This window comes from Papaver somniferum, chromosome 3 (genome assembly GCF_003573695.1).
Source record: "Papaver somniferum cultivar HN1 chromosome 3, ASM357369v1, whole genome shotgun sequence".
In the NCBI taxonomy this organism is placed as follows: domain Eukaryota; kingdom Viridiplantae; phylum Streptophyta; class Magnoliopsida; order Ranunculales; family Papaveraceae; genus Papaver; species Papaver somniferum.
In genome coordinates, this window is record NC_039360.1 from 130,639,057 (window position 1) to 130,666,019 (window position 26,963).

Below are 26,963 nucleotides of genomic sequence, written 5' to 3' on the forward strand. Positions count from 1 at the left end.
TGACCTAAAAATGATCGAATCCCCTTCACAGAGTGTGGTTGGGGTAAATGTTGAATGAGGTCGACTTTAGCTCTATCTACTTCAATTCCTTTTTCCGATACGATGTGTCCTAGAACTATGCCGGAGTTCACCATGAAGTGGCATTTTTCCCAGTTTAAAATCAGATTCTTTTGCTTACATCTTGATAGCACAAGGACTAGATGGTCCAAACATACGTCAAAAGAAGAACCAAATACAGAGAAATCATCCATAAAGATCTCGAGAAAACTATCTATCATGTCTGAAAAAATGCTCATCATGCAACGCTGAAAAGTAGCAGGTGCATTACACAGCCCGAAGGGCATACGTCTAAAAGCAAATGTCCCAAATGGACACGTGAATGTAGTTTTTTCCTGATCTTCCGGTGCAATGTGGATTTGGTTATAACCGGAAAAGCCATCTAGAAAACAGTAGTGACTGTGTCCAGACACACGTTCTAGCATTTGGTCTATGAAGGGAAGGGGGAAGTGATCTTTTCTTGTTACCGTGTTCAACTTCCTGTAGTCGATACATACTCGCCATCCTGTGGTTGTACGTGAAGGGACTAACTCATTCTTTTCGTTCCGAACTACAGTAATACCTGACTTCTTAGGCACAACTTGAATGGGACTAACCCATCTACTATCTGAAATCGGATATATGATACCCGCATCAAGCAGCTTCAAGATCTCACTCTTAACAACTTCTCTCATGTTAGGATTAAGTCTCCTTTGCATTTCCCTCGATGGTTTGGCATTCTCGTCAAGGTTAATGTGGTGCATGCAAATGGTTGGACTAATTCCTTTGAGATCTGAGATGGTCCATCCTAAGGCCTCTTTCTGCTCCTCCAGTACTTCTAAAAGCTTGTTTTCCTGTTCTATGTTTAATTGGGAAGAAATGATAACAGGTAAAGTATCAGAAGGACCTAGAAAAGCATACTTGAAAGTATCAGGTAAAGGTTTCAATTCCTTCTTGGCCTTAGGAGACTCATCCGAAGATATGACAGACTTCTCAGAAAGTGGGAGTTGTTCCACTTTAGTCTGCCATTCAGTGATGTCCATATGAGGTACATATTCGAGCAAAGATTGGACTTCACCAAGGTATTCATCATCATACAACTCCAAGTCAACTTCTTCCAGACATGCTTGCAAGGGTTCAACTGACATCATGCTAGTCAATGAGTCTTCTATCAAACTCTCAATCATATTGACCTCATGTACATCCTCATCATCAAGATTCACATGTTGTTGACTAACATTAAACACATTCAGCTCTACAGTCATGTTTCCAAAAGATAGCTTCAACACTCCATTACGGCAATTGATGATCGCATTAGACGTCGCTAGGAAAGGACGCCCTAAAATGACAGGAATGTGGCTATCCGAGTTTTATACAGGTTGAGTATCTAAGACAATAAAGTCTACAGGAAAGTAGAACTTATCAACCTTAATCAAAACATCCTCAATCACACCTCGAGGGATTTTGACGGATCGGTCCGCTAATTGGAGAGTTATGGGTGTTGGCTTCAACTCTCCAAGACCTAACTGCGCATAAACAGAATATGGCAGGAGGTTCACACTTGCACCTAGATCTAATAAAGCTTTATCAACCATGTGGTTTCCTATAGTGCAAGAAATTTTTGGACAACCTGGGTCCCTAAACTTAGGTGGGGTTTTGTTCAGAATGATGGAACTCACTTGTTCAGCTAAGAAAGCACGTTTGTGTACATTAATCTTGCGTTTTTGAGTACACAAGTCTTTGAGGAATTTGGCATATGCAGGGATTTTCTTAATTGCCTCAAGAAAAGGAATGTTGATGTTGACTCTTTTGAACATTTCTAACATATCTTTGTAGTGGGTGCTTATCTGTTGGCGAACTAACCTCTGAGGATATGGAGCAACAGGAGCATTAGGAGGTAGAGGGACATTCCTAGCAGTGGGATTGTCAGCTTCACTAATGTGCTCGGACTCTTTATCTAAACTCGAGGTTTCCTTAGGTGGTGTAGGCAGTGCTAAGTTTGGCTCGGATTCACTTGTTTGTGGTATGCCTACGTTGTTCTCAAAAATCTTACCACTTCGGAGAGTGGTGATGGAATGGACTTGATCGGGTGAGGTTTCTTCGCAAGATGATGTGCCTGCTTGAAATATCCTCTTTGGATTTTGTTGGGGTTGTCTAGGAAGTTTACCCTTTTCTCTCTCACTTATTGAATCACACATTTGACCCATCTTTTGATCTAGATTTTTCTGACCTTGCACCAAACTCTGGACAATCTCCTCTATGTTGGATATTCTCTTGTCGGTATTGTGTTGAGGATATGATTGTTGTTGAGGGTTCCTAGGGTATTGATATCCCTGATTGTTTTGATAGCTTTGGGTGGGTTGAGATGGTCCTCCTTGAGTGGGGCCTTTGGACCATGAAAAGTTGGGGTGGTTCCTCCATCCTGGATTGTAGGTCTGTGAATAAGGGTTATGCTCTGGTTTTTGAAACATAGCATGGGCTTGCTCAAGTCTAGCTTCCTGGACTGCAAGTAAATCTGGGAAACTATTGAGTTGATGGTTGGGATCATGGCAAGCAGCACATACAGACATTTCGACATGTTCCCGGAGAGTAGTGGTGGAAGGTTTTGCATGTAGTTCTAACTCTTCTATTCTCCTAACTAACGATGCCATCGTTGCATTTCCCTCAAAATCTGACTCAATCCTAAGAACCTTAGCTACATGTGTAGTCTTTCTGGGTTCACGAATGGATTCCCACTGTTGCGTCTTCTCAGCTACCTCAATTAAGAAGTCCCAAGACGCATCAGCAGTTTTGTCTACGAAAAGACCATTGCACATCGACTCAACCGTTGTTCGGGTGGACACATCTAGACCCTCATACAAAATTTGCACAAGTCTCCATTTTTCAAAACCATGATGGGGACATTGGAGAAATAATTCATTGAATCTCTCCAGGTATCTAGCTAAGGTCTCACCCTCTAATTGCACAAAGCTATTCAGACTTTGACGAATTGTCGCAGTCTTGTGGTTTGGGAAGAATTTTTTGAAAAACTCCTTTGTGAGGTCATCCCATGTCATGATGGATTGTGGCTGTAAAGCATACAACCAGGATTTTTCCTTATCTTTCAGGGAGAAAGGAAAGAGCCTTAACTTTAGGGTTTCGTCGGTCATTTGAGTGAAACGCAGAGTTCCACAAATTTCCTCGAATTCTCTCACGTGGTGGTAAGGGTTTTCATTTTCAACACCTCTAAAAACAGGGAGCATTTGTATTGTGCTCGATTTCAGCTCATAATGGCCATTAGCCTCGGGTAGGACAATGCAAGAGGGTTGACTTGCTCTAGTTGGGTACATATAATCCTTGAGGATACGGTGTTCTCCCATTGTTTCAGATTGGTCCGGTGTGTTTTCCTCAGAAGTTGCGGGTATGTCAATTGGGTCTATTTGATTTACTCTAACTAGTCTATTTGATTGGTCTCTAAAGGTTACAATCATATCCCACTCATGAAATAACAAGCCCACAGATAATGGAGAAAACAGGGCCCATAAGGATTTATGAAGATTTGGTTTTGAAAGGGTTAAGTGGAATTTGGTTTTAAGGAGTGGAATTTTTTGGTTTTCAAAAATGGGTATTTTGGTTTTAAGATGGGTTTTGGTTAAAATTGGGTTTGGGAACTTTGGTTGAGTTGGGTTTGAACTAAGCCTAATTTGGGTTAATTTTGGCACACGAATTTGAGGCTTAATATAAATTGTCACACATCCACAAAAGAAAGAAAAAATAACAACAATAAAAAAATATTACAAGCCCATAAAAGAAAAAGAAAAGAAAAAAAATAAAAATTATTACAAGCCCAAATGAATTGAATAAATTATTACAAGCCCAAATTGAATTTTAATGAGGCCCAGTTGGGTTAACTCATGGGTTAGGCTTACTTGGTTTTGGAGGGAAGCCCAGTTGGGCTTTTATTCCCTTTGTTGCACTAGCCCAGTTGGGCTTGGATCATCCTTAACCTTTCTTTGCATCAACCCAGTTGGGCTTGTCTCTAACTCAGCTTCACTGCAGCCCCCAGCAAATTGGTTCAGCTCACCCAACTGGAATAGCAGCACTGGCTCAGGAGAAGAAGGTAGAGGTTGGTAGCACAAGCAGCAGCAAAGCTTTGCAGCAAAGCAGAACAGCAGCAGCTAGAAGCAGCAGCACCAGCACCAGCTACACAACACAGCAGCAGTAGCACACATCAGCAAGGGTGATGCAGCAGCAAAGCACAGGACAGGTATCTGCTTAAGTTACAGCAGGTTAAAAAGGGAGTTGGCAGGCAAGGTAGGTAAGCAAGGCTGGAGCAAGAGAAGGAGGTAGCCAGCAGCAGGGACAAGCACTACTCAGCACACATCCCCGGCAGCGGCGCCAAAAACTTGGTGTGAAAACGAAAGCGCACACAAAACCTACAAGTATATAGGGCCAAGTTATAGTAAAGGGATGAGTAAGGGGAAGTCCACAGGGATGTGGTGTGTAGTGATGGTAGCTAAGCTACGAACCAAGGCAAGTGGCCAAGAGCAAGGGAGATAAATTGTAACTAAATGCAACCTATCATGAAACTAAAAGTTCAAACTAAAACAGGAAGTAAGAAAATTGCAGGGTGATTTCAAGCACAACAGTGCAAGGCAGAGGAGGACAGTGCACTATCACTAGTGCACAACAAGATTCAAGTTGCACAATTTAAGCAAAACAGAGAATTTCAAGTGACAGTGAAGTGAGTTTGTGGACTAAACTAAGGTTCTGAATCCACCTAGTGACCTAGCCAGATAGTGTAGTTCTAGGTTAAATCCCTATCCCTAATGGAGCTAGGTGAAGGTTCAAGCCTGCCTATGTTCCAGGGCATACATAAATGGAATGGAAGAATAATAAGCTAGTTCAACTGTTTTACTCCTAGCATTGACTGTCTTTTAACAGCACAATCAATCACAAGCAAAGTTGGACACTAATTTCCTTCATTCCTCAATCAGTTCAACTTACATGAGTTATAACCTAACATTCCACCACCTAACTGTGTACTAAGGTTTCATCTAAACCTTAGATAATGTAACTTAGCTCATAACTAACATGTTACTAATATCATACATCTTAAAAGATAATTGACACATAACATCAAATTTTTACTGAACTCAAATAACTGAATTTGAATTTGGAAATAAAACTACTACAATGTTCACTGGCTAGTCCAGAGATGGTTACAACACACACCCATACCTTCTATTTATACCCAGAAATCAAAATTAGGGTTTACAATGTTTTCCCCCAAATTCTCAAAATTAGGGTTAGATATTTACCTAATTTGATGTGACAAATCACTCAAAACGGCCGACCCATTTCTTCTCTGCCTCTTCTGGTCCTTTTATGCCTTCAATTGACGCCTCTGCTGCTCTAATTGTTCCCTAGTTCGAGTTATTTTACTCACCCCAAAACCTAGGGTTTCAGTGGTTGTGAGATGGGGAAAATAACTAGGCTAGGGAGATGGGTTTGAGGTGGTGTCGGGGTATGGAGATGGTAGTGAGGCAGAGGGTGGCAGTGGACATGGAAGAGAGGCAGGAGCAGAGCTCGACTGCAACTGTCGGGGGAAGAAGAAAGTTTTTGTGGAAAAAAGATTTGGGGAAGAAGAACTTGTTTGGGTGAAGTCGATGGTTTTGGATGCTAGGGTGTGAGGCGGGTGTAGCGAACTTTGATGAACAGCAAGTAAAGAGCGTTGGATGATCCCATATAGATTGAATCGAACGGCTACGATGGAGAGGTATGTAGCGACCGTTGGATTATGAGATACAACAAAACTGACAACTTCAGATGGAGTTAGGTACTATGGTGTTTGACAGGATCTTTGGATTTTGATGCACAATGATGAGGCGACCGTTGGATGACAAGGTGGATCCAATCTGACGGCTCTCATGGAAATGGGTATGGATAATGGAAATGGATTTGGGTGAGGGTTTTGGGTCTTGGGTATGCCAAGCCCATATCTTCTTTAAGAACAATTCTTCCTCTTCAAGCCCAGTTCTCGTTGATCCGGCTCTTGCAAACATCATTCTTCGCTTCCTCCTAGCGAGAGTCTTTGCCGTTTCTTTGCTCTTTTTCGCTCCGTGAGTTAACCAGGCTTTATTTAGTACCTAAAAATGCAAAATTAATTAAGAAAAGTATTTATTCTTGAAAACAACGAAAACACAGAATATGGGATAAAATGTAGAATTAATGCACAAAAGATGAGTTAAATGCCAAGAAAAATATATAGAAATATGCACTTTTTAGCACTCATCAGTTTGCGACAAATTTTATCGCAATCAAAAGTATCATTGATCAACGTAATGGAATCGAGACAAATTTTCGTAATTATATGAATTTCTATTCACAGTTTTTGATATTTTTAGGCGTGAAGAATGCAAATGATGCAAGGCCAATTTGCATCACCATCAGCAAGATTGGCTGCTCTGCAAGGTGATCCTGTAAGCTGGTGGTTGTCATACGGTGCTCAGTTTCCATCACTCCAGAGGATCGCGGTAAAGATACTAAGCCAGGCAAACACATCGTCTGGATCCGAGAGGAATTGGAGTGTGTTTGAAAGAATTCACACCAAACTACGCAACCGTTTAGTTTCGTCAAGAATAAACGATTTGGTATATGTTCAGTACAATATAAGATTGGAGCAGCAAAGAGTTCAAGGTAAAGCAAAGCGACATAACATCGATGTCCACGATGTTCATAGCCTGCTGACAGATGAAAATATGCTTGATTGGATAGCAGGGGATGATGAAACACCAGTTTTACCTCAGGAAGAACATTGGTTAAATGAATTGGAAGAGGAAGCATCTAATATGTAGCGTCTTTTTTCTTAATTGCTTCATGGCTAAACCGACCTCCCTAGAGCAAGCAAAATAGTGATCGCTTTAAAGCTAGACCAACCAAAATACAGCAAGTAAAACGTTGATCACTTTATAGATAGACCAACCATAATAGAGCAAGTGAAACGCCGATCGCTTCATAGATAGACCAACCATAATAATAGAGCAAGTGAAATACCTGAAGTTGGTTGCTTATATTTTTGAGCTACCAAACTTTTTGCCGGTGCCGGAAGTATCTGGCTGATTTCGATTTAGATAATCCCAAATTGAAATTAAAATTAAAATTAAAATTGATACTAAAACAAATTATGAACCAAATTAAAAACTGAATCAAGTTTTATGATATCACATAGATCATTTACATCATTTCTTAAAAAAAAGACAAGATCTGTTGTTTGTTACTACATAAGATCAGTTTTACAGAACTTCAACACCAAAAAAAATTAAAAATCTAACAACACTTTTGTTTTAGTAAAACCTTTCTAGCCCTTGGACACACCGACTGCACCAACACAACACCAGAGCCTGCAATACAACTGCCTAGACATTGCTTCATGATTGGAAGGCCCCTTATCAAGGCCTCCGCAATTGTTCCAAGTCCAGCCTACAAAAAATAATAATCATAAGAACTAAAAACAAGACAATGCAAGTAAAGATGGATAAAGTAACCAATGGGTTTCCAGGAAAATACTAATAAGAAGAAATGTGTCTCCATACTTTGGTTACAATGCAGTCACAAGCACCCATCCATTTCTCCATTTGGGTCTCGAATCATCTGATCTGTGGTGAACAAAGAAAACTGTTATTGACTCCAGTAAAAGCATCTAAAATTGATTTTATCAAAAAACAATCCCACTTGACTACATAGTTAGATATACAGAACAAGTGAATTACCTATTACCTTTACTGGACTTTCCATGGTGATCTGTCCAATTGGTTTACCAAGTTCTGCACTGAATAGTGCTTCGCCGAGAGCTCTTGCAGTTTTCTTTACAGCCGAAAAAACGAGGGCCTGACGGGAAAACCAAACACGCGAATCTGGGAAGACTCTAGGCCATCAACCAACGCCCTCTTGGAAACCTCGTCCGAAGGGCAGTAGCATTGGTTGACACCAGTGTTGAACCTGAAACAAAAAAAGAATGATTGTATAAGCTCACAGATCATCCTCAAGCAAACTATGGTTCGTTCGTATTATGAATAAACTGATTCCATTTTTGTACATCAAAGGCATGGTCTAAAATATTCTTCTTATAAAATGATTCACTCATTTGAAAGGCAAGTTTGAATGATTGATCTGATAACGTGAAAGCAACATATGTACTAATTCACACTAATAAGAATAAGGAACTCACCATGTGCGATGGAAGGTGTTGAGATCTGTAATAACAGTAACAAAGACAACCTTCTTCTGAAGGCCCTGCCAATTAAGCTTCATGTAAGCTGCAATGGCTGTCATTCGTTCCTCATCTCCACCAGTCTTCCTACAACAAAACAGTAAAGGTCAAACACATCTTCTTCACCCATACTGAAATAAGCACAACATCATTGCACAAATCAACACTAGCTCCCTTGGCAGTATCATTGTCCTAGAAGTGGTTATGTAACTAAGACTGAGTGGCATTGTTGTCGTAACTCTTGAGCATGTAAGATTGGCAGGAAGAATCAACTACAAGTTGAAATTAGTAATAAATAACTAAGAGAAAGAGAGAGACAGAGTGAGTTACCTAAATTCCTTTTTCTTAATTGTCGTTGCCTCGCAGTCATGTTTTCATGAGCCACAACCTTTGAGAATTGGGAACTATATGTATCCATGTGAAATCCTCACAATCATGTTTTCTGGAATCTCTTTGTTTAAGAAACTGTGAAGCTTACCGAGCATCTGTTGTAAGCTCAACAATTCAAGAAAAGTAAGCAAACCAACATAAAAGAGAGAAGAAAAATAAAAGTGAAGACTGGAGTCTGAGTTACCATGATTTCTATTCTATCCGCACAAGTAAGCCATTTGTGCATTGAAGAATTCCTCCAGTTTAGATCGAAGATCCTAAAAGTGAGATGCAGACAAGATAATCAGTCAGTATCATATCAAAGTAGTCTCAAAATTTAAAAGGAAGCAAGAGATATACCCTAAATATGCCTAAATCAACTTGTAAGTCCTCCTGGATTCATGAATTTTAGAAATATGTCTACACAGAATTCAACTGTTTGTGTTCCAGCAGTTTCAACTGTTTCCACATCGTCTTCAGCCACAAAATTCGGCTACACCAATCCAATACACATCCAAAACAATCATAAGTTCAAAAATAAGAAATGATATACAATCCCTAAGTCCAGTAAATACAACTAGAAGTAAATATTGTAATAACTTAATCAAATTCAATCCAATGAAGCTCCAAATTCAATTATTAATCCTAGAAAGAGGTTACATACAACAAAATAAAACAAATTAGCTGACTTAATCCTAGAAAGTGGTTACAAATTCTATAACAAATTAGCTGACACAACAAGAAATTCAGCTGCAAGACTTTGATAACTTGCAATTCTAATACTTAAACGAGAAACAAAACCCTAAGTACAATTTCATATGGCCCCAAAACACAAAACAGGAAATTAAAGTTCCAATTTCAAGAAACCGCAAAAAATAATCACAAAGATCCACTTACAGAGATCCATAATGTGATTCCTGCAACTCGCAAAATCATCCACCACAATATCTGCACAAAAAAACCCAAACACACATTCAAACTCTAATTCAAACAAAAAATAAGCATCAATCAAAACAATAATAATCACCTAAAACTTAGATTCTCTAATCTTCATTAAAACTCACACATCAATCACTAATTCTTCCTCATCATAATGTGTTCACCGAACCCACTTTAATTTCTCAATTTCTAACTCAATTACCGATTCACTGAGAAAACCCTAGTTCTCGATTCATAATAGGACTCAATCCTATTCTTCATAATTAGCAGAAACACCAACTCCTGCTTCTTTTATACATCCTCACGATATAAATTTCTTCAAGCCATAACTCAATTTGACCTCTCGATTTTCAACTGAAGAAGAGCAGAAAAGAAGAACGAAAAAGAAGAAAGAAGAAGAGAGAATAAGAAGAGAGAATGAGTTTCAAAGAAGCAGGTGAAGAGGGGGAGAGGAGACGGCGATGACGAGTAAAAGATGGGTTAAGTGAATTAGATTTTCTCAAGTAATTCCGCCGGTCATCGATCTATGGAGGAGACGAAGAGCAGAGAAGATGAAGATAGAGCAAAATAGATAGAGTTCGAGTGGTTGGGAGGGTTTGGTGGGTGAATGAAAGTGATGGACGGAGTTCGTTGGATCTAGCCATACGGATTGAGAAAAGAATCTGACGGTTGAGATTTTATTTGTGATGCTCATACGGATTGAGACGTATTTGTGTTTCTTTTGTGTTAATACGAACTCATGTTTTCGGTTTAATTATCAACCTTTAACATGAAAAAAAATCCAAAAAAAATATAAATAAATTTAGAACATTATTTTCGACATTCTGATATAAAAAAAATCCAAAAAATATATAAGAATGAATCGGGAAAACGAAAAATGAATTCGATAATTGGTGTGTTTCTTTGTGCTTTCTCTTTGTGTTTTTGTGTTTCGGGTTTGAATTTCGAATAGTCATGAAGTAATTTTTACAAGTCATACAGGTCATGAAGTAGATTTAGTTCACACTGGTAAACTCAGATTATAAGATTACTAGAGATGCACCACGAAATTCATGATGGTTCAGACTTCAAACTTAGCTGGATACATCATCAAAATCGATAAATATGAAGCTCAGTGTTGATTCGAACTCCAAATATGGTATAACAACATACAAACTATGATCCAAGAACCTATGGGAGGGTTTCTGACTTCAAACTTAGCATGATACATTATCGAAATCGATAAATATGAAGTTTAGTGTTGATTCGAACTCCAAATGTGGTATAACAACATACAAACTATGAGCCATGAACCTCCGGGAGGGTTTCTGACTTCAAAACTTAGCATGATACATCATCGAAATCGATAGATATGAAGTTTAGTTTTGATTCAAACTTCAAATGTGGTATAACAACATACAAACTATGAGTCAAGAAGCTCTGGGAGGGTTCTGACTTCAAACTTAGCATGATACATCATCTAAATCGATAAATATGAAGCTCAGTGTTGATTCGAACTTCAAATGTGGTATAACGGAATACAAACTGTGAACCAAGAAGCTTCGGCAAGGTTCTGGAATATTGTACGCATACGATCGTAACCTGGCCGTGAGTGGACTACTATAAGTCCATCTACTTCGTACGAACGATGAATTCATCCATTTACAGGTAAGATTCCTTCGGAATATACCCTGAAACGTTAAACAATCCATGTTCTGGAATATTGTGCGCATACCTTGGCTCCGAGATCGTAACTTGGCCGTGAGTGGACTACTATAAGTGCATCTACTTCGTACGAACGATGAATTCATTTATTTACAGATAAGATTCCTTCGGAATATACCCTGAAACGTTAAACAAATCATGTTCTGGCATATTGTACGCATACCTTGGCTCCGAGATCGTAACTTGGCCATGAGTAGACTACTATAAGTCCATCTACTTCGTATGAATGATGAATTCATCCATTTACATGTAAGATTCCTTTGGAATATACCCTGAAACGTTAAATAAACCATGTTCTGGCATATTGTACGCATACGGATTGTGAAAATATTTGGACGGTATAGATTTAAGTAAAGAGTGTCATACGGATCAAGGAAAGTGTGTTTTCTTTGTGCTTTCTCTTTGTGTTAATACGAACTCATGTTTTCGGTTTAATTATCAACCTTCGACATAAAAAAAATCCAGGAAAAATATTAATAAATTTAGCACATTGTTATCGACATTCTGATATAAAAAAATCCAACAAATGTATAAGAATGAATTGGGAAAATGAAAAATGAATTCGATAATTGGTATGTTTCTTTGTGTTTTTGTGCTTTCTCTTTGTGCTTACGGTTTGAATTTCGACTATTCGCATTGGTCATGAAGTAATTTTGACAAGTCATATAGGTCATGAAGTAGCTTTAGTTCACACTGGTAAACTCTATAAGAATGAGTACTCAGTCATTAGCCAACGCTCGTTCTTCTTTGCATAGCTCCTTCATCTTCTTAAACGTAGAGTATTGAATTGGTGAGAATACAGACAGATACGGATTGCATAAATTAAGCGACGGTGTAAATTCGTTTTAGGACGCTCATACGGATTGATAAGCTTGTGTGTTTCTCTTTCTGCTAGTTCAAACTCGTGTATTCGATTTTATTATCAACTTTCCATATGAAAAAAATCCAAAAAATATATCAATAAATTTAAGATATTATTATCGACCTTCAATTATAAAAAAAATTCCAAACATATATGGGAATGAAACAGAAAAAATAAGCTTGTGTGTTTTCTTTGTGCTTCCGGTTTGAATTTCGATTAGTCACATAGGTCATGAAGTAATTTTGACTAGTCAAACAGGTCATGAAGTAGCTTTAGTTCACACTGTTAGACTCAAGAAGCATAAAAACTATGAACCAAGAAGCTCCGGCATGATTCTGACTTCAAACTTAGCAGGATACATCATCGAAATCGATAAATATGAAGCTCAATGTCGATTCGAACTTCAAATGTGGTATAACGGCATACAAACTATGAGCCACGAAGCTCTAGAAGTTGACGAATTTGTATGTGTTTAAGATTTTGATTATGTATCCTGCTAAATTTGAAGTCAGAACCCTCCCGGAGCTTTTTGGTTCATAGTTTGTATGTCGTTATACCACATCTGAAGTTCGAATCTACACTGAGCTTCATATTTATCGATTCTGTGATGTATCATGCTAAGTTTGATGTCAGAACCCTCCCGGAACTAATAGCCACTTTCTTTCTCGAAGTTGCCAGAAAATGATTTGTTTATGGTCCATGCATCCGTCGAAAAGTGATGCATGAGGTCCATGCATCCGTCGAAAAGTGATGCATGAGGCAATGCATCCATTGAAAAGTGATGCATGAGGTCCATGCATCCGTCGAAAAGTGATGCATGAGGCTATGCATCCATCGAAAAGTGATGCATGTGATAATGCAAATGAGGCTATGCATCCATCGTTTTTAGTGAGGTCCGGATTTTAATCGATAACAGGAGAAACCGATGTGACAATGCATCCACTAAAATCAAAAAATCCTGATCCATTAAAATCCGGATCCGGATTTTAATGGATGCATTGTCACATCCATCGAAAATCCGGATTTTAATCGATATCCATGCATCCGCCGAAAAGTGATGCATGAGGCTATGCATCCATCGAAAAGTGATGCATGTGACAATGCATCCATTGAAAAGTGATGCATGAGGTCCATAGCGTACGGATTTTAGTCGAAAAGTGATGCATGAGGCTATGCACCCAATTTTTTTTTTTTCGGAATCTCATCGGGCGTACGTATAGTTTACGCCCCACATCAGGCGAACATATAGTGCACGCTCCACCAAATTTAGTCTTATACCCGTAGCGTCACACACCAGACTAAACTCAAATTTGGTCGTTTTTTTTTGGTCTTTAATCTTTGGTTATACTCGCACCACTGCCGTTGCTCTAACTCAAAAGGAAAGCAATCCGTATGATACTAATTTAACCAACAGGAAATTAAAAGATATAATCCACGGACATTAACTCATAAGGAAAGCTCATATGGATTGCCACTTTATCTAACCACCACAAATTGGTTTTGAAAAGAGGAACTGTTTAGGCGGCAAAATTCACTTGTTTTGAATTAAAGTGCCTTTTTTCGCGGCAAAGGGTCCACTGCTGCATGTGAAGAAGCTAAACTAACAGTCACGTGTTTCCTTATCCTTCACGTGTTTGCTTATCTTTTTCGGTCCAATGAAAGATTTAGTAGTTGTCTGGTTGACTGCTTGTCCTTCACGTGTATGCTTGAAAAGATTGTTCACTGAATTGGTGCCAAACGGTACAAAGTAACAACTAACAATGTTCCAATCGGATGATAATCGTGGTATCTTTTCGTATTTTAGAAGAATTACCATTCATTTTCTGAACCATCAACAAGGGCGGTATAAATTATTTTTTATTTTGGTATACATATCTTTAAAATAAATTTTACTCACCAATAATTTAATTTTTTTATGACACATTTAGAATGGCAAAAAGAAAAAACTTGGTAACCATTTCACAAATTTTAAAATATGATTGTCTTTGAATCGGTGGTGGTTAGGACTTGATTGTTGAGATAGGATTATACCACCAACCAAATATTTTTTGAATTGCTGCCCTACTGTGCCTGAAAGCAAGTAGCGACTTAAGCATTTTTATAGTTGGTGTGCATAACTTGAAAAAGTGATGTACCAACCGGACACTATTATTGGTCGCAACGAAATAGTAGTAATAAATTTATAGCGAGCAAACTATCTAATAATTGCAAACTTGGTTGCTTGACCATTAAAGCGACCAAAATTTCAGGCGCTTGCTAAGATTTTGGTCGCTTAAGTCGTGTTTTCTTGTAGTGAGTGTTAGCCTATATTAACGCAAACTTAGTCAAATTAGGAAATCCGACGCTGCAGTCAAATTAAGAAATCCAAGGATCCGACGCCGTTAAATAATCTTTAAAATCATATTTTTATTAGGAAGCCAAGGGATCAGACGGACTCTATATAGGACATATAATCGATCGATCTCCATCGTGGGATGACGAAATCGATGATCGGATTTGTAACACTACACACCACTTCTTTTTATAGTATAGATATACATAGAGAGAGATATGCCAAACGAACACATAAGAACCCATAATTAATGATCCAAGTTAATTTAAAGCAAGCAAGCAAGGAAGCTGAATTCATGAGTTTGAAAATAAAACAAAGACCTTTCAAGATTTGAAGCGAGAAGCAATCAGCTCTAGTGCAGCCTCCTCCCATTCCTTGCGATATTTTCTCCTTGCACTTTCCCCCTTGCGAAAGTCCCTTAAACCTTCTTTTATCAGTTGCGCCACTTCAGCATCCGTAAGCGGCACAGGTGGCGACTTGATAGGAACATGGTTGGGCCACAGATTAAAAACTGAACCAGCAGCGTGTTGGGAGGATGACGTCGTATTATCTCTGTCATTGATATCTTTTTTTACCATGAGAGCGGCTTCAGGTTTATGAGGAGATTCATCTTCGGGTTTCACTTGATTGTGCTGCAATGCTTTAGATGCCTTCTGCTCCTTTTCGTCTGCCTTAGGAGTCAAATTAACAGCACCTAAGTCTACAATTATCTGCTCCCCAAGAACCTCAGAATCTCCTCCACATTTCTTTTTCTTTTCCATATCTCGTGCATGTGAATGTGATTTTGCCAAGTTCGCTGTAATCAAAGTGGAACCGTGTGATCAGAAATAAAATAAACAAGCAAACATTAAACCTCTTATAGTTAACACATTGAAATGATAGCATAACATGGTTCTAAAATCACTCAACTATCAAACTAGGATGAATAGAACTAAAAATAACCTGTAATTTAAAAACCCTATATGCCCAAAAAAACCAAAAAAAAAATCATTTTTAGGGGGAAAAAAAGGACGAAAAGATTAACAGAATTCAAATTGATATCTTATCTCGATTGGAAGGTGGGAGTCCATGCTTGAGATGGAGTTCTAGTACTAGCCCATTTCGCCTTACCAGACTGTTCTTTGTCTTCCGATGGAGAAGCTTCGACATCAACAACAATCCCAACTGCAAGGTCTGGACTCCCTTGTGGCACATTTGTGGCTGGTGGTGGCATTATGCAGTCATCAGTACCCTGTACAACGTGAACATCTCATAAGAAATCAGCCCTAACAATAGGAAGAACAAGTATGTGATTAGAAAGAATAAGTAATACATTCAGAAGACAAAGTATAATCTATTACTTATTTAGGTGAAACTCTTCTGACTTCTAAAATCACTAGTAAGAGCAGTCTATTCATATCTATATCTATTAAAAAGGAATATGTATACAAACCGAAGCAGGGGTAGATCCATTGATTCCATCCATGACTTTGGCTTGACTTTGAACTCCTTGATTCGGAAACAAGGGGAATTAATAAATTAATAAACATAGTACAAAATTTTCAAATAAATAAACAAAGCTCGATTGGAACTACGTCAACCTTAATAAGAGTCCCGGAAGCACTGAAACAAACTTAATACATTGAAACACAATTATTTCGGGAAAACTTATGTAAGTTAAGCTTAACAAATGTCTACTTTGTACATTATCTAACATATACTAGACCTACTTGTATGTATTCTTCCTGTATCACTGATATATAGGACAGAGGGTTTTTAAACCAAATGTGTAACCTGTTAGAATATTGACAACAATAATGAAAATAAATTGAATAATCACAAGAGATATTTAGCTTGATTTGCATCAACTTGGTGGATGAATCACGTCGAGTAACATGAGGAGCAAAAATTGATAGAGGCACGTATATGATACGCTGTCCTAAAGACAATATCGCCTGCTACTCCTCTAAACAGAGAGATGTTATAGCTTCATTGGCGAGTTGCCTCCAGGATACAACTATCGTTAGCATTCCTTCTTGTAGCATACAAGAGAACGCCCTAAGAACTTGGCAGTGAAAAACGACTCAGTGAAACCACCTTGTTTCACTCAAAATAAAACTCATAGAGAAAAATGGAAGAATAAAACTTGTTTTCTCATTTTCTCTCCTACTATTTTTCCACTAAAACCAGATGAGTTAATGTTGAGTTGTTTTTCTCTCAAAACATGAAAACCAAACCATGAAGGAGTTCATTTTGTTTTTCTCTTTCTCTATTGAAAACATGAGAAGGAGTGAAGTTCTTTTTCTCCTCTACTCTTTACTCTCTCCTTCTACTTCTTCTTCTCTTAAAATGAGCTGAACACAATTTCTTTATATTCTTTCAAACATGAAAAACAATGAAAATAATCTCAACGTTAAAAACAATAAAGATGTTCTCATGCATATGACAACAAAATTGAGAAGATTCTCATGTAGTTTTTAAACTTGTGTCAGTTATCAAAAGAAATGTCATGCATAAAACAATGAAAGGATTCTTTTTATTAACAAAAGAAATATCATGAAAGCACTAAACAGTGAGAGAAATCAGACAAAGTTCTTAGGAAAAGTTGTGCCATGAAGAAGTAAGTGGGAGACAAGAATATTCCCAAAAACAAACCAAATTGGCATCATGTTTTATTTATTCACAAAAACTGAATTTTTTCCAACAATCACCCCAGATGAATGATAAAACATATCGATAAAACACGAGAAAACAGAAGATATCAAAATAGGCCAAGGTGTCGTAAAGATTGAACCTTAGCTTAGTGAGAAGTTACCGAAACTGCTTCTTGTAACGGTGAACACAATGTCTTGAACTAACAACAGTGAATGCACTTCAGAAATAACAACCACACTTGATGTCTCCACCGAAAGCTGCCAAGCTCTTGCGGTTGTGCCCGTTTTGGCCGTGGGATAAATCCCGGTTTTAATGAATGTCTCTATAGAATCAGCTCAAATTCTCATAGGAAGCGGCCCCACTTCCAACATCCACATAGGTGAGTCCATTAAGAGTGTCCCGCAACACCCCGCTTTAAACAAAGCCATGGAACCCATTAAGATCTGAACAGATCATCCTAGCTCATGCAGGTAACACTATCACACAATTACACTATAGGAAGGGACAAAGATAGTGTTGTCTCCATATCACCATAAATTAGTTGTCTCATTGAACCTTGATCTTGGAGCTCCATTCACAAGGTTGAGTATCCTTCATGGTGATTTATTTTATGAGCTTAAGTCTCATTCCCCTCGATGTGGATCTAACTACCACTCTAGATAAACCTTTCGTCAAAGGATCTGCAATATTATCTTTGGACCTCACGAAGTCAAGATAATACCAGTAGAGAGTAGTTGTTTCACTCGTGCCTTCTTCGTATATGTCTAGACTTTCCGTTGTATACACCGTTCTTTGCGCAGTCAATATCAGCTTGACTGTCACAGTGGATCACTATCAATGGCACGGGCTTAGGCTAGAGTGGAATCCCTTCCAGGAAACCTCTTAGCCATTTAGCTTCCTCGTCTCTATATTTTTCAAGGTAATAAACTCTGACTCCATAGTGGAACGAGTTATACTTGTCTGTTTGGAAAACTTTCACGACACAGACGCATCTTCAAGCATGAAGATGTACCCAATTGTGGATTTTGACTCCTCTGAGTCATGTATCCAGTTGGAATCACATCACCCTTCCAGCACTAGATTTTTCCAAAACTTAAGCAAAAGTTTGAAGTGCCTCTCAAGTAGCGCAAAACTCGGTTGAGAGAATTCCAATTATCTTGCCCAAGGTTGCAAGAGTACTTGCTAAAAATACTCACTGCGTAAGCAATACCAGGTCTTATACAATTAATCAATTACATAAGACTATTAATTACGCAAAAAATATTCAAAAGTTGATAAAACATTGTCACCCTTGTTCTTTATCAAGTTACAAGTGAGATCACAAGGAGTGGAAGCAGGTTTAGCCTCACCGTGATTCAATTTTTAGTATAGTTTTAACAAAATGAAATTGACTAAGACGATATTCATCAGACGTCTCTCTGATTTTCATCCCTAAGACTACATCAGTAGGGTCTAAGTCTTTCGTGTCAAAATTCTCATTTAACATGCTTTTACTGTTATTAATAAAATCAATGTTACTGCTTAATATGAGCATCTCATTAACATGCAGGCATACAATAACAAAAGCATCATCCTCATATTTAATGTTAATACATTTATCAGATTTATTAATCTTGAACTACGAGATATGATCAAATTTTCATGTCTCTGTTTAGGTGTTTGTTTCAAACCATACAGAAATTTAATCAATTCCCGTACTTTGTTCTCACAACAAAAAAAACCTTTGGATTGGTACATATAAATTTCTACATTTAATTTACCATTTGCAGTCTTAACATTCATCTGATGTATATATTCAAATCATGAATAAAAGCAATAATAATCATCATCCTAACAGAAGTGATTCTAGTGACAGGTGAGTAAGTGTCAACGAAATTTATTCCTTAATTTTTGGTTATCACCTTTAGCCATAACCTTACTAGGTATTTATCTACAGTCCCATCTACCAAGGTATCCTTTTGAAGACTATTCGGAAGAATATATAACTTCCTTATGGGTTCAGTGTCCAGACTCTACCATAAAGGTCACATAGCCGAGTTTAAAACTTGTCTAAGTTCTAACTCTCTTACTTGTATTATGTCCAGTCTAAACATATTGAGACGGGGTTGACTAGTCGAAGGAACATATGCGAGATTGTCATGGACCCTTTTTCGAGGTCCAATCCTCAAAGGAATTATATGATCAAAAAACAAAGCATCTCTAGATTGCACTAGAGTATTCATACCAATGTTATCAATGTCAAATATTATTACCATTAACATATATGCACTAGCATGCTTAAGATAGGTTAGGAATACAAAATCCATAATCTTAGGTCAAATTTTGATTTTCTTGAGAGGCGAAATAGCCAATACACCCCCACATTTTAGGTATACAGGTCAAGAACACAAAAAATAGGTCGTGCACTTTGTAAAATCTTCTTGAGAGATCAAAATAAATATTTTTTATTTTACACCGCCACAATTATCGAGAATTCTTAACATGCTGTGATATTGTGTTATTTAACACTCGCCGCATAATCAAATCATGGTATTCTACCAACATTATGATTTAACATGTTTATGAATTCATTATCAATTAATAGCATACGAGTTTCACTTTATCTATTAATCCCTCATGCTCTATTATGCTAACAGTTCAAAGCATTACATGAACTTATTTCCAAATATCATATCTCATAGTAAGGTAGATAACTATTGGAAATTATATTTAAAGCATAATGCATATGTGGAGAATGATGATGTCCATACCTGTAATCTTTTTACCTATATCTCCTTCAACTGTTTTTGATAGTTGAATTTCTCAAAGAATTGCTCTCATACCTTAATACTTTTGGTAGAAGACATACACGTTTCTTCCGGAGCACGCATTCTAGCACTCCCAACATTAACCAACCTTCTTGTTGGATAAAGTTATTGTACCTCAACATTAGATTCAAGAAATCACTAGTAGGTCACAAAATATTGGTAATTAAAACCAAATGCTTTGTGTATTCGCAAATCAATTTAAACACACAATTTTCTTGTTGTATCACAATTATTAAGCAAACATGTGATTTATGCAAATTGATGTTACACAAAACGTATATGATCCAAGTAATTTTGAACATAAACAAATTTGATATACAACTTATCAAAATCATATTGTTCCTTGACAAAGTAATACAAATTTACCTCTACAAAAGATTATTGCTCATGTCATAGGAATCGTTTGCTAGCTACATGCTTAATTTATCATTGGAATTAAATTTCAACTAAATATCCTCTAGGTAATCACTACTCCAGGTTCTCATGATATTCTCAAAGTGATATCACATCATTAATCAAATATTGCTAGATATAATCAAGAGATTACACACATTTTACATTTTCTGGACAGACATGCACAACAATTTTCCAAATACCTTATCTCTCAAACCGCATATCCAAATTAGATAAATCAAAAAGGGGTTTAAAGATAAGATTCAGAAATAAATATATTATTTAGATAAACATTTCCAAAAACTCGTAGTTATGCCAGAATATATTAATTTGTTCACCAGAGCTTGTTCTGCCCGTCAGAAAATTTCAGAAACATTTTACAGTTTTGTAAAATATGTAAAAAATACTTTTACAACTCCAAAAATCATAAAACTTGGTGGGGTGAACAATAAATATGTCTACTAGTTGTTTTAAAAAGTATTCAAAAAAAATCTTCTTGAGTTAATAGATAAACCAAAAACTCTACAACTCAATAACTTTAACTTTTGTTCTTTCACTGTTTTTCTAAAATATTAAAAAATACTTTTACAATTCCAAAAATTACGAAATTTGATGAGGGTATCAATCACTATGTCTACCACAACTTGGTAAAAGAATTTAACAAAATTCCTTATGAGTTAAGAGATAAACTCAAAACTCTTCTGTTCAACAAACTTTTAATTATTATTTCTTTTTTCACTAAAAAGAGGAACATCTTTAGTTTTCCAAAGTTAGTCAAACACCAACTATAAATAAACCAATCAATTTATATTATTAAATCCAAATGCTTTATAACTCTTTCCACTAAACTTAGTAGTTTGATTGCTCAACAATATTTTTCCTTTATTATTGTTACAAAATATAAAGTAGCATATTGTCTTTAGATTGTTAGAATATTGAAAACAATAATGAAAATAAATTGAATAATCACAAGAGATACTTAGCTTGATTTGCATCAACTTGGTGGATGAATCACGTCGAGTAGCATGAGGAGCAAAAATTGATAGAGGCACATATATGATACGCTGTCCTAAAGACAATATCGCCTGCTACTCCTCTAAACAGAGAGATGTTATAGCTTCATTGGAGAGTTGCCTCCAGGATACAACTATCGTTAGCATTCCTTCTTGTAGCATACAAGAGAACGCCCTAAGAACTTGGCAGTGAAAAACGACTCAGTGAAACCACCTTGTTTCACTCAAAAGAAAACTCATAGAGAAAAATGGAAGAATAAAACTTGTTTCACTCAGTGAAACCACCTTGTTTTCTCATTTTCTCTCCTACTATTTTTCCACTAAAAACAGATGAGTTAATGTTGAGTTGTTTTTCTCTCAAAACATGAAAACCAAACCATGAAGGAGTTCATTTTGTTTTTCTCTTTCTCTATTGAAAACATGAGAAGGAGTGAAGTTCTTTTTCTCCTCTACTCTCTACTCTCTCTCTACTTCTTCTTCTCTTAAAATGAGCTGAACACAATTTCTTTATATTCTTTCAAACATGAAAAACAATGAAAAGAATCTCAACGTTAAAAACAATAAAGATGTTCTCATGCATATGAAAACAAAATTGAAAAGATTCTCATGTAGTTTTTAAACTTGTGTCTGTTATCAAAAAAAATGTCATGCATAAAACAATGAAAGGATTCTTTTTATTAACAAAAGAAATATCATGAAAGCACCAAACAGTGAGAGAAATCAGACAAAGTTCTTAGGAAAAGTTGTGCCATGAAGAAGCAAGCGGGAGACAAGAATATTCCCAAAAACAAACCAAATTGGCATCATGTTTTACTTATTCACAAAAACTGAATTTTTTCCAACATAACCTTAAAATTTTCTTAATTGAATAACACTCTTGATGTTATGCCATCTAAGATCATACACACACAGTACCCTTGTTCCGGGAATTAGATGAGTCACAGGAAGAACAAGTAAACATAAATGACAACAATTGATAAGGAAGAAAACAAGTGTACAGATTAAACACAGGAATAAGAATTGTAAGAAAAGAATAAAAAATAGTAAATACCCCAAATTCACCACTTACAAGCCCTAATTAACCAAAATACAAAATTAAAAATTGAGATAATAAAAATAAAAAATCGAAATCAAACTAAATACTATATATAAATGCTAGTAAATACCACGGAAAATATCGCCTCGACTGTCTTAGTAAAATTCAATGTTGAAAAAGCCACAAATTTTTCCCAGAATATATGAAACTCTAGAATTAAATTTTGTGAAACCAAACTATCTATCTTACCTATTAGTAATTCATGCCATAAATCGATCACCAAACTATCTACCTTACCTATTAGAATCCCTTAACACAAACCAGAAAGAAGAAAAAAGTTGCAGCCCTAGAAGTATGTCAAGTTCCCTGACAGTCTCACATTTTCTTGTTTTCTTCGAAACGCAATGATGGCTTATGGGATGTCATTAGTGTGAAAAAGGCAGTGCAACTTGTCCTTCAGGTTAATAAAGAGCTTTTCTTTTTTTTCATTTGCGGAATTGTTTGAATTCTTGTGAACTGAGACAGATTTGTGTTGTTTCTTGTGTTTCCAGACTAAGGAGAGATATGCAGTAGAGAATGCTAGTAATGTAGCGGACAAGATTGCTAATTGTGTTTTGAGTGAAGCAAGACTACTACGGACAAAGGATAATACATCCATAATTTTCTTAGATTTCGACAACACCTCTAGAACTGTTCCATGTAAAGTTAATTCTTGAAATGCACTGACGGGCTTCATATTTATGGAAATTTTTTCATATTTATTTCCTTTTTCTTCTATTCTCTCCTATCCTCATTTTTTAACCTAGCTTTTTTAGGGGCCATCCAAAGAGAATTTTGGGAGACTAATTTTATGCCCATCCAGTAAAGGTGGCTATGTGTTGCCTTAACAATAGAATTTTTCAATACTATCCTTCACCTTTATACTAAATCCAAACATATAATCTTTATTTTCAAAATCATAATATTCCTCTTCTCTTTCTCAGAGATTGATTTTTTTTCATCGAATAAATTTTAGGATTAGTTGTTTAAAATTATAAGTTGAAACTTAGAACATAAAAAAAAATATATATCAAAAAATATCGAGTTAAACAAACAAAATAGATAAATAATGGTAGTTGTGATCAAAATTAGGATTTGATGTTCGAAATTAAAAAATTGATGGGATTTTTTTCTAAGATTTATAGTTGCAGAAACTAATCGCCAGGTATACAGTTGATTTTATTCACCGATTATGGTTGATGTTGTTAAGAAATAAAAAACGTTAACCATAATCTGTAGATAAAATAGATTGTTATATACCGATTATTTTTGTGTCAAAAAAATTCAATTTTTTTATACTAAAAATTAAACATAATCAGTAGATAAAATCCACCCTTTTCAAAAGATTGTTAAAGTAAATAAATTTAAAATCTTATTAGTTTTTGAAAATTTTATATTGGGGCAATATCACAATCTGTAGATAATGAACATCATAAACTAACGATTATGAAAATAGAGAAAATCAAACTTCCTTTAGTTCAGAAAAAAATAATAATTTTGGGGCTACAATCACAATTGGTAGATAATCTATAATACAATCCAGGAGGGATTGCTTTATCCTCACAATTGGTAGAAAAGGAGAAGATCAGATGGTGGAAGAAAATCACAATTGGTAGAAAAGGAGAAGATCAGATGGTGGAAGAAAATGAGTTTTTTCTTTTTAATCTCTGTTCGTGTTGTTTCGCGAAGAAGAACAATGGAAGACCTAACTGAAGATTTAATTATCGAAATTCTCATTGGCCTACCTCCAATTTCAGTCGCAAGGTGCAGATGTTTGTGTTGGGATCAATTTTGTTTCTTCCGCGGCTTGAAATAGTCCGTGGATTGGAATCATGGGAAAAGAGGAGATGGAAAAGTTCCATCCCAGAAGATCTTGTAGGCCCCGATCTGGGAAAAGAAGGGTCTGTTCCAACCCGCCGTACCAACTCGGCTGGTTTGTTCCAGCTCCAGCCCGTGCCCTGTTCCAGCCCGGTTCTGGTGTCCTGTTCCGGTATGGTTTTAGGCTGTGCGCGACCAAGTTTGCTCCAGTTCTGTCTATATACAGCGGGAACCAAAAATTGAGGTATGTAACTAACTAATGTGGATTTTTACATTGAATATTTGTTGGGCTTATCTGTTTAGCTGTTTTTAGAACATGTATAGTTCTGTTGTTTTTTTTGTTTTAAGATAAGTGCATATCATATAAACGGTCAACTTAAACTATGATTGTTGATCTCGACCAATAAGAATTTTGGTTTTATTGTTATTTTGCTCTCTTGAATATGATATTGGTTATAGTTGAATGATATTTTATTATTTATTTATTTTTTGTTCAATTGGTTGTACCAACTCAATTCCAATGTATTCATTTGGGGCTTAGAAGTACTTGAGCACCATTATTAGATACTTGATATTTTCCCTAAATTTGAATGTTCCGTGGGATGTAATCCACTGGCTCGACTATTAAGAGTCGGCATTTTCAGAAGATGCATTGCAAATAAATTCACATGTATTCCAAATTTTGTGGAAGAACTCACAAAAGATGATATATGAGTCAGAAAATTTTCATTTCTCTACTTCGTCCATGATACTAACGAACCAGTATATGTTGAAATATGACAACAAGAGAACTATCTTTAGTAATATATTCAACCTAAAGTAATTGGTTGACATGTGTACTGAGATTCTCTTGGCCTATTGAGATAAAGAAATTTCTCAAATTAAACTAAATGTAGCAAAATTGAAAATGGAAAGAACCCAGAAGTAATAAGGGTTAGACGTAACGACTCATATAAAGCATGAGAAAGGGGACATATATATATCATGGGATGAAGCTAAAATGTAATTCTAGCTTCCATCATAAATGAAAGAGTTGGAAATGCACCTGGTTATAGGTGTTGATATATACAATGTAATGTGTGTAACATAGTAGCAACCAATTTTCACATCAACTTTAATGGCAACAAAAACTTTGCCTGGCCAATTGACTATCTTATCGAGCGCAGTACTGCTCATTTTTTTCAAGATAGAACAAAGACGTCGCAAAATCTCTAGATGTACCAAGAGATAAGCACACCTTGTTAAATTCCCAAGTAATCCGTGCAAATGATATCATGTGGAACATCAAAATGATGAGAATGTAATTGATTGCATCTTTTATAGTCTCTAATATATTTGGAAGGAAATATATTTTAGGGAAACTAATGAGTCAATCTAGTACAATGTAATTCACTATAATATTTGGATTATTGAATCCATATTGAATCCGACTATGAAATGTTGGAAACTGACTCATACAGGCTTTGGGTATAACCATAAAGAAACTTTGATTATGAAATGATGATTGTTTTGAAAGAATTCATAAAAATATCACTTTATTTAAGTGAACGAAAATGGGAAAAATATTGACAGAATGCAAAGTGACGGCATAAAATATTGACAGAATGCAAAGTGACGGCATATCTCTGAATAAGTGTTTTCTAAATTACTAGATGCACAACCCCCTTCCCATTATGCTTTTAGGTAAGAAAGCATATCACTCATTTTTACAAAGTCTTCAATAAAACAGGATCGAGACCATCCTAAGATGCAAATGGTAAAAATTCCATATTACAAAGAAAACAAGGTGAAATTTAGAAAAATATTCAATGCAGAATGCGGACCATTAAAGTGACTGATGGATCTGGTGAATGTTTTGACATTTTGGACTAGTTATAGTTCCCAAGAAATTTGCGTTTTGAAAACTCCTAACACATATTACGTACACAATGCAAAGTGCAAAGGCTAACCACCCTTGTTAATGCTAGAGAATTTACATCAAAAGGACTTGATGAATGTTGCATGTTTAATAGGATCAATATAAAGCATCTTATACCCAATGGTCTCACAGAGGCTACCATCAAAGGTTACAGATGGTGTCTAAGGAATAGGTTATGCGTACCAACCTATCTTTTATTGCTTTGGGGATATGCAATATTACACACATCTTACTTAATTCGTTTTTAAAACCCAATATTAGTCAACCTTTTTTTGCGTACCAGTTGGTAACTGGATTTAAGCCTGACATTCGTGTTCTTACGCATTTTTTGTACTATATATGTGCCATTACGACTCCACACCGTACTATAATGGGTCTTCAAAACTGTTAAGTAGTCATGGTGGAAATGTGTTCCCGACAATTATCCGCATTTTTAAAACCTTTGGAAGGAGATCTCTTACCGCTAGATTTGCGGGTTGTCATTTTAATGAGACAGTCTTCCAGTTGTTAGGGGGAGATAAGAAAACGTATTTTCTAAGGGAACGACAGGAATTGTCGTGGTGTGTTCCCACTGTGTCTCATATTGATTCTTATACTCCACAAATGTAAATGTGAAGTGACAAAGAATAATCAATTATCAGAATGTACACTGATGTCGCTAAAGTGACAAGTTCACACATACCAGCTGCAAATATTCCTGCAAGGTTAGAAATCCTCAGTATGGGGTACACCATAGACTAAGGGGTTGCAACTACACTTGGTGGAAGTGTAGTTCAGGCTGTGGATCCATAAAGGAAGATGGAGAGACCACC

The 26,963-nt window shown here is 36.3% G+C and overlaps 2 long non-coding RNA genes across 2 annotated transcripts; both read right to left on the reverse strand.

Moving 5' to 3' along the window:
* Window positions 1–7,944: 7,944 nt before the first annotated feature.
* Window positions 7,945–8,673, reverse strand: LOC113361634. Its single transcript, XR_003365239.1, has 3 exons — window positions 8,618–8,673; window positions 8,246–8,374; window positions 7,945–8,016 (listed from the first exon to the last, which is right to left on the reverse strand). It is a non-coding gene; the product is annotated as an uncharacterized LOC113361634 (long non-coding RNA).
* Window positions 8,674–8,701: 28 nt separating this feature from the next.
* On the reverse strand, window positions 8,702–9,640 carry LOC113361635. The gene is made up of 3 exons (XR_003365240.1): window positions 9,554–9,640; window positions 8,862–8,934; window positions 8,702–8,772 (listed from the first exon to the last, which is right to left on the reverse strand). It is a non-coding gene; the product is annotated as an uncharacterized LOC113361635 (long non-coding RNA).
* Window positions 9,641–26,963: the final 17,323 nt, after the last annotated feature.